The sequence below is a fragment of the Trifolium pratense genome, linkage group LG5 (genome assembly GCF_020283565.1).
Source record: "Trifolium pratense cultivar HEN17-A07 linkage group LG5, ARS_RC_1.1, whole genome shotgun sequence".
NCBI lineage: Eukaryota > Viridiplantae > Streptophyta > Magnoliopsida > Fabales > Fabaceae > Trifolium > Trifolium pratense.
Genome location: NC_060063.1, coordinates 54,527,343 through 54,537,032, shown reverse-complemented (window position 1 = coordinate 54,537,032; position 9,690 = coordinate 54,527,343). Strand labels below are relative to the sequence as shown.

The 9,690-nt window shown below is 33.8% G+C and overlaps 1 long non-coding RNA gene across 3 annotated transcripts; it reads left to right on the top strand.

Annotated features, from left to right (window-relative positions):
- Positions 1–215: 215 nt before the first annotated feature.
- LOC123883240 lies at positions 216–6,572 on the top strand. Of its 3 annotated transcripts, XR_006800135.1 has the most exons (11): positions 216–297; positions 556–656; positions 846–922; positions 1,363–1,445; positions 2,278–2,489; positions 2,731–3,207; positions 3,299–3,448; positions 4,951–5,066; positions 5,212–5,235; positions 5,527–5,591; positions 6,228–6,572. It is a non-coding gene; the product is annotated as an uncharacterized LOC123883240 (long non-coding RNA). The 3 variants fall into 3 exon arrangements; XR_006800134.1 differs by having other exon boundaries at positions 2,731–3,448; positions 6,228–6,571; XR_006800136.1 differs by lacking the exon at positions 5,212–5,235 and having other exon boundaries at positions 2,731–3,448; positions 6,228–6,571.
- Positions 6,573–9,690: the final 3,118 nt, after the last annotated feature.

Below are 9,690 nucleotides of genomic sequence, written 5' to 3'. Positions count from 1 at the left end.
TTTTCCATCAAGTGAATTCTAAGAGCTATAGTTACAACAACATATTATAATCAACTTTATGATAACAAAACAATCTCCATCAATAACACTTTTATATAGTGCTGGTTTTGATGGACACATGAGTTCTTCTTTTGATGGATATATCCAAATTTTGATGTTTAGTTGATATTTTGATGCTTATGTTCTTCTTTGCTTATTGGTGTTTATGTTTTCATTGCAGCAAAATGAAATACTTATGATTCCTTAACATGCTCAAAGAAAATATGAAAGTTCTTCTATTTTGTTTACAAAATTGAGGTAATGCAGGTTTTTTTTAGTCTTAATGAAAAAGAAGGCTGCTTTAAAAGTTTCCTTTTCTCAACCAAGAAGTTTAGTTTTTTGTTTCATGAAGAAACTCTCGAGCATGGGCCTATTGTTGAACTAATTATTTTCTTTTTATATTACTCTTTCTCATGTGGTTTGAAATGTAAATAGTTTATAACCAAAAGGTGGTATGATAGAGTCGGTAGACACTAGATTGTACCTAATCAATTTCTTCATTGTCAATAAATATAGATAGCTGGACGAACGTGCACAAAAAAGAATGGGCTGCATGCTGCTTCAAAATCCTCTTATGAAACAAAGATTTCGCCGCATGATCCAGAGAATGCAGGCATGTTTGTTTTCTCATTCCTTCTTTTCTTTATTTAAGGTTTATTATTTAGAATTAGAATAAATGAATCTTATTTTTAAATATATTGATTTGTAGATTAATGATTACAAATAAAATTTGATTTGATATTTTATTTTAATTTATGAAATTCTCTTTTGAAACATAATAGTGTGGTTTTGTTTACAAATTCCAGGTTTAATCTACATATTGTGTTTTACTATCTGATCCAATAGACAAGGGAACATAATTGCTTGATTATTGAAAGAAGAGGTATGATTATAATGATTGTTCATTCAAATTTATGTATATCTTTGTGTATCGGTGTATTTGGATTATGAATCATTGAGATTTTATAGTTCTTTTGTTGTTACTATTTTTTTTTATGTAAATATCTCAGTGTCCATCTTAAAATCATGTTACTTGAGAAAGATGGACATTTTTAATAATCTATATATGTAGACTGACATTTTTAATCTATATATGTAGACTATGAGGATGTAAGTTGAGTAAATGGCATAGTGAATATGATATTTTTAGCAGTTGAAATACAACATAAGAATTCAGATGTTTCTTCCATTGATTTGTTTTTTCTAATTTGCCACATGCTATATATTTGAACTTATTACCCCATTATGGTATACTTGAAAGTCATCCTTTAGAAGACTTTGAATTTCGAACATCAACATCTCTGATATTTGCATTTTACGCAGTCATCTCCCTGATTGGCACGAAGAAAGCTAAGCAATATCGTGAGATGGTAAGTCGCTAAGAGAATCTGCTCAAGATGGTCATGGTGAGTGACAAATCGATGAAACTAATTACATTATGAATCGGAAAGCTATAAGATTCATAAAAGAAGGTATGATTAGAAAAATAGGAAACTAAGAATGTTATTTGCAAGTTTTTTCTTTAAATTATAGTTTGGTTTTGAAAGAACCTCCAATTACTTTCTTAATTGGCTATCATTGTTTAATTGAAAATTGATTCAAATTCCATGAGTGGTGGTCTTAATTGGCATAACTCGATTTCTCACCCTTACAATCTTTAGCTATAGAGGGGTTTCGTTCTTCTTTTCATCTATCAATAGTTTTATTGAAACTTTGATTTTTGTTAGTTGTTCAACTTATGTAACTCACATAGATGGTGGGATAAGGTTTAATTATTGTTTTTGCAAAATGCCGAGTGCCATGTATTATTAATTTTTTATCCACGTATTTCTAAAATGCACATTTTGTGTCAATATATGATTGTTTTCGTCTTTATTGTTCAGGATTTTTATGATATTTTTTTTTTTTTATGGAATTATATGTGGATGGCATCCAATGGATTGTAACTAATTTCAACGGGATGAACTGATTTTGTGATCAAATGATTTTATCATTGGTTATAAAATTTGTTTTCAAACTGTCACCGCTAGGCACTTGCTCTTGGCGACCGATTGACCACGACTTTGCAGAATATTTATTTTATCTATTTAACCTGCTCGCTCAAGTTGTAGCCCAAGTATAGTGACGTAAATGATTAATAAATTTCATATTATTTTTTGTTCCTTCATATACTTATATGCTTTTTTTTCCTTTACTTGGTTAATATGTTTTCTGAATTCTTAGCTGATCTAAATGCAGAGTTCACTTCAGAAAATCAGGGAATGTCAGCAGATGTTATCCTAAAGCATTTTTGGCAACAGCAGAAGAACTTCTTGCTCTGGTAAAGAAACAATCGCAGCACAAACCACAACTAGCTTCTCCTTTTCCTTGCCGTTGTCACCTTGCTCCGTCTTATTCCTCAAATCGTGATAATCACAGAGCAGTCGCTGTTGTCCTTGCTATATCGGACGGTACAAAAAGTGACAATCGATGTTTTCGCTTTCATTTTTATATTGTTATTGTTCTTCAGTTTTTGTTTTTGTGAAATATGAAAGAAACTGGGTTCTTGCCTTTGTTCTTGATTTTTTTGTTTCATGCATTTGTTTTTATTCTTTCAACCACAATCTTTTTAGTTCTTGCCACTCTAATTTCAGTTTTACGAGTGTTTGGAGAATGATTGTAATGTGATGTTAAATGGATTGTTTTTTACAGTATGTGTAGTGAAGGGAAATTAGTGGATGGTGCAGCAAGGGGCTGATGGTTAGGAATGAGGTGGAAACAAAATTATTCAAGAACACAGTGAAATAGAGTTACAAGTTGAGGCATTATGTTTGAGGATACTTTTATAAGACAATTAAGGGAAGACCATTTGAGGATTATGTTTTTTTTTTTTTTTACGGGAAATGCTATTTAGCCTTTCATGCTCACATCTCAATTTATCGTAATTTGATTTAATTACTCATATTGATTAAGCTAAACTTATTTTGTTTATTTGATGTTGCTTGATGGTATTGCAACTTGCTATTTTGATTATGCATAATGCTGTCACACTCACTATTTTGCCTCTTCAAAAGAAATCCAAACTGCACTCCATCCTAAAAAATTGATTAGGTATGCACATGGTGGCCGAATTCAATTATTTTAGAGGATCGTCTTTCACCTTCTCTACTAGATATGTAAATCATCGGGGTATTATTTCTATTATTATATTTCTCTTTCATTTCCCTTAACAGACTTCTAAATGTGATTTCTATCTTCATTAATGGAGTTCACTATGCAGGTCCCAACTATAAATATTCAGAACATACTAACATTGTTTGCTCTGAATTTTATAACTCACTCTCAAAAGGCTCCCATACTCCCTTCCAATAATTTTCTGGAGGATTTTGATGAGGATAACAACGGAGTCGTCTATCCTATCAAGAACCAGGTGACAAGTTTTCTAAGTTGACATGTTTCTTTTTTGTTACCGACTCTAGAGTTTTTTCCTGAATTTGTTCATTGTTTATGGGTCTTTAAACTAAGGGGGTGAACATGTAGTATGTGCAAAATGATTGAAAGTCAAATATTTCATTTATGGTATATATTGCCTCTCTGGTATTGTTTGTGCACCAATGGATTTTGCACCTCAAATAGTTGAAGGAATGTCTTGAGTGGCCTAGGATTAATTGTAAAAAGGTGGTTACATAAATAGTATTAGTACGGGAAAGGTGTATGGCACTTAAAATTGTATATATGGCCTCTCTGATTTTTTATGTGCTTTAATTTATGACGCACATCAATTTTTCTCTTCTCTCACTCTTTTTACTTTCTATCACTCCTTCTTCTAAATTTTCCGACGGCAGCCTCCCAAACCCTAAACTATTTTGTTCTCCTCCCTATACATGAATGGGATTCATCATGCTGCTTCAAAACTATTTTGGTATATATGGCCTCTCTGGTTTTTTATGTGCTTTAATCTATGATGCACCTCAAATGCTTGGGTTGGTCCCATGGCTTTTTATATTAAAGAATATTAGAAAAGTCTGCATGGCTGACAATAAAGTTCAAACAATGTCATGGTTTTGCTACATGATTTTCCTACTTGCCTAACATACTAATAATTTCTTTGCTATCTATCTATAAATCTATAAATCTATAAATATGAATAAGTCAGACCTATTCCCCTTTCTCTCCCTTCAAAAATGTTGGCCTATCAGTAACTCTGCTCTCTCCTTCATTTGGCCATCAATGTCAGTATTGCATTTACTCCTTATTAAAAGTCTAGCTATTACATTACTCACCAAAAAATCTAATGGAAAAATAAAAGTCCCTTATTTTGAATTTTCTTCTTTCTGTACACACATTCTCAAAACCCTATTATCCTGCTTCAGTGCTTCTCACGGCGTCTCCCTTCTCATGCCGTCTTTCTCAAATGATCTCCTTCTCTTGCCATTGTCCGCTTACACCATATTTGTCCTCAAATCGTCGTAGTCTTCAAATTGCAACACCATACTCCTCTTCACGCAGCACAGAACCGTCGAGCAATCTCACATCGTCCCCTTCTCTCATGGTTGACCGCCTTGCGCTATCTTCAATCTCAGATTGTTGTAATCCCAAAGTGTCTTTGCCCTCACTCTGCCGACGATACAAACAAAATAGGTGACCATGTTTTCGTTATTATTAATTTTGATATCGCGATTTATTGCAGGTAGGAACTGAAAGGTAACATGTATGTATTGGGGGAGTTCCTAGAGTTTATCGCGATTTATAATTCTAAAGACAAGCATGCTTGAACTTTTCTATTTTAACTATATTTTTAGTAGTTAATTTTTCAACTTCATTCTATATTTGTTTGATGTTTTGTTTTGTGGGACTTTTAGTTTCATGTCTGATAATGCATTTAAAGTGGTTCAAATTGTCTTGGTGATACCTGCTGCAATTTTTGGATAGGTGAGTGGTGTGTTGGAGAAACCTTCCTCAAGCCATCAAAATCAGTGGTGTGTTGAAGAAACCTTCCTTAAGCCATCAAAATCATTTTTGAGCTTTACTATGCGGTTGAGTCTGAGGTATTCATGCTAAAAACTCATTTGGGATTGTTTTCTTTTACATTCACATGTATAGTGCTAAAAGAAGTTCTCTTTTATAATCCAAAATTTGACCATTTCATCTATTCATTTAAGGTCATTGAATTTTTTCTATTCATTTATGCAGATTTATTCAAACATAATTGAAGCGGTGCGTTCAATTTGTTTTCCTTTTAGAACTTTTGTTTATGTATGTATCCATTAAATCTTTGAGCTATAACCATTTATATGGTTATTTGCAATCTTTTCAAAATGGCTATGATTGTGCTTCATGATATTTCAGATGAAAAAGCCAAGGATATTATGGTCTTTTCTACCAACAACTATGCTGCTTTTATTTGGATGTATAATATTTTAGAGGATATGCTTGATTTGAATCATATGGCTTTATGGTTTTATTTTGTGTGTTTTGCATTCATGACTTTTGTTATTATATATTCAGATTTACCAATGACTAAGAAGTAGGAAAGCTTCACTTCATCGGTTCTTGGAGAAAAGGAAGAATAGGTAAGCCATATCTCTCTCAATCAAATGATGAAAATCTTAATGTATTTGATTGTTTGATCTTTTGTCAATAGAATTCACTTATTGAAAATAAAAAAAACTCAAATCTCAAGACAGTTAGAAATAAAGTCTAGAATCTAGATGGGCTTTTTAGTAAAGATCAATGATATAAACACTAGACACAACACTAACACGAACATGTCGATGCTGGTAATAATAATTTGAAGAAAATAATTAAATATAATTACATGGACACTTGACACATGTCAGACAACAGACACAGATTCGACTAGAAGTGTTAGTGCTACACAGATTAAGATAAGTGGTTTTGTAGGATTGAATTTGATATAGAACCTATCGTGACATAAGAGCTTATCCTATATTCATCGGGGTTTGTGAAGTTGGGTTAGTCTCAAACCTAAGTAGAGTGATAGATTATAACAGTCTCAAGCTATATATGACTGTGTTTCTACAGAATTGTTGCTAGGGCACCATATCAAACAACTTATCCAACAATAATCATTAATAAGACAATTGATAAATTCATGGCATGGCTCTCCCTGACACCGTAATTACAACACAAATCTGAGGGTAACTCCACCTCAGTGTTATTTTAACTAATTTTGTTTTGCTGGACAGACTCCAACATTTTACAAGCTTCTCTGCTACCCTTTTGTTGTTTCTCTATGAAGTGGATCAATTAGATCAGATGTGTGTTTCTCTATTTTTGTAAGACTGAGTCCTATGCTCAAAAATATCTATACATATTTGTGAATGTTGTGGTGCGTCCTTATTAGTACCATATTTAAGAGTGTATTTCTGATTGACCCCAAAAACAATGTACTTATAGTTATTTACACTCATTATTTGTGAGTGACTCTATTTAGTATTATTGTTATAGTAAATGTCCTCAATATCATTCTTCTGATATTAATTGCTTCATCAACATGAGTTTTATATTTTCGCTCTCATAACTAGGATTGTTCATGATTCGACTTAAGAAGGAAGATCAAACCGAGTTGAACCATTATAACAATTTGGTAAAACCGAGTTGAATTGGTATAAGAATTAGGTACATTGATTTTGAGTTTTTTGGTATTAACCTTCTTTTTAAATTATAGCTACCAAACAATAGTACAAGTAATATCATAATAATTATTTGAGCATTATAAATTCACTATAATATATCTTTTGTGTAGGTGAAGTTTCGGATTGAAAGTTATTATTTGAATTGTGTTAAGTTATTTTTATAATTAAACTTAATTTAAATGTATATTTGATCTCTATATTTTCATCAAAGTAAAATTTACGTTCTCCGTTCTAAAATTGATATTTTGGTCCAAAATTAAATTTTATTTGGAATTATAAGTCATTGATTATTTATACGCATTTTAATTTGTATGCAAATTAAAAACTAACATTTTTAAAGACAAAACTATTCGGTGTGACTTATTAAGCATTTTTTTATTTGATAATTATAAAAAAAAAATATTAAAATGTTTATTTTTGTAATTTTATTTTTACCCGTGCTTGGCACGGGTCCGGATACTAGTTTTGTAATCACAGTGCGATTTTTGAGAAGATCCATTCAGCGTTTTTTTTGTTAAACATTTAGCTTTGGATATTAACCTTCATACTAACACTTAGTTCTATTCATGATGTTACCTTATTGGATAAACTTTTCTAATGTGAACATCATTAGAGTTTTTAATTAGTAATATCAATTATCAATAAATGGTTGGTATTGCATATACAAGAATAAAAATTTTAATCTCATTCGCTAGAATTTAAGTTTAATTCCTGGTAAAAACTATTTGTTATCAGGGACCGAACTTTGGATTATCAGAGACCCTTCCCTCGAGAAAAAAAAAACCAACCATCAATTGTGTCTCTTGACTATTTAAGTGACCATTGTGCAGAGAAATTGCCCGACCCGATTAAACTAAGAGAGGCTGTTAGCCTGCTGCTAAAGAACAAGCCAAGTTGAGTGAATATCAGGAAGAATTGGTACTAATGGCAACTACTCTAAATGGTGATCATAGAAAGAGTATATACTCAGACAAGTTAATAGACAACATGTGTGTTACGGACGAAAGTTAAATATGTCGAGGATGCATTCAATACATTCTTGAATGAATATGAGAAAGCAAAGCAAAATGGAGCGAATGGATATGAAAGTTTGTATATATAATGGTAAAGCTTTTGAGTTCTACTTTTGTCATCCTACTGATTCTGAGGTGCGTCCTATGAAATTACCATACTACCCATGTCCGTTACTTAGATCACGGAACCATGTCCGAGACTCAAAGTCACAGACGTGAAAAAAAATTCATAACTCCGAAGGACCACATATTAACACCACAAACGACACCCTACCACTAATTTTTAAAAATTCTACATCTGGTACCTAAGTCACGGGATGACAGTTTTAAAAGTACCGCGACGTAGGTCACGGACGGTCCAACATATATAAAGAACATGCCCCACCTTCTCCCCCCATTCTGTCAATTTCAAACTCGAAAAAACCATCCAAATTCACTCTAAAACCCCAAAAAATCGAAAACAACTCCAAATTCAACCATTTCTTCACCATTCTACTCGGAAACAAGGCGCAAACATCATCCAACCTCATACAATGGCAGGTTAGTTCAATTGTTCGGTTAATTTTAAGTTTTTTCGATTTTTTTTGGATGATTACTGTTCAATTCCATGACTTAGGTTAGAGATTAGTCTTTTGCATGTTGTTAATTATACAATTAGGCTTTTAATTTCGTGTTGTTGCTGTTGATTGGTATGATTTAGGATTAATTAGGCTAGGGTTTGCATTTTCTTCGTGTTTTATGAGACTGGTTTATGCCACAACCTGACCCACAATGTGACCCTGAGCATGCAGCTGAGCCTCACGCTGAGGATATAGCTATAGATGATGTGGGTCAGCCACAACCTGGCACCCCTGCGCATGAGGCAGTCGAGGATGAGGATGGGGAGGAGCTCAGTGAGGGTGACTTTGTGGATGAGGATGACCTTGTTATGAATCTTGTTGTTGAGGAGGAGGTTAAAAAGAAGGGTAAGAAGCAGAAATTGGAAGGTCCATCTTGGACGATGTGTGTATTCCCGCCAGAGGAGGAGGATTCAGCTGAATTTCCTGGAGGGCCGAAGGACACTAGCGTTCTCACATCGTACAAAACACATTTTGCGAGATATGTGTACGAAGGCTATTTAAGTTTATTATTTAATCGTTAGGATTTCATTATTTTTTAAGTGTTTATTGTTATTTTTGGCAATGTTATTTAAGTTATTTAATTATGCAATTGGTATTAACTTGATGTTATTTGTATTTTTTTTCTTCGTTTTGCAGCATCGTCTAGCACTTTTGTCAGCCACGGGAAGAAGATGAAGGAGTTAGCTAAAATAGCGCCGGATGCACAGTGGTTTAGGGATAGAGTTGAAGCGACAGGGTTGGCGGACCTTGCCAAGACAGGGTATGAACATCTAGACCCTTGTTCGATTAGCGCATTTGCTGAGAGGTGGGACGCGGATACTTCGACTTTCCATATGCCTGCCGGGGAGATCAAAGTGACACTAGATGACGTGTCCTATCTGCTGCATCTCCCCATCAGCGGCTGTCTGCTTGATCACACCCCACTATCAAAAGATCAGGGTATTGAAGTGCTGGTTAACCTTCTTGGAGCACAACCTGCTAATGCACATTCGGATGTATCAAGACCAAAGGTGCCCATGCCACGCTGACCTATCTGAAGGGTCTGTTTATGAATCACCTTGGCCAGTTTGGAGTTTTCACGGAGTTGGGTGATGAGCGGTCTTGTGAGAGGTACTATCGCTACGCTCTCAGAGTTTACCTGATGCTGCTAGTCGGATACACTATTTTTGCCGACTCGAGTAAAAATTGTGGCCAACTCTGGTTTGCCCATTATTTTGAGGATTTGTAGTTGGTGAGTGATTATGCTTGTGGTGCTTCTACTTTGGCTTTTTTGTCCAACGGTCTCTCTACTACCAACACGCTTAAGTGGACAACGGTGACAGATTACATGACACTGCTCCAGGTAACCAAATTATTTGTTGTTAATTATTTATTAATTCA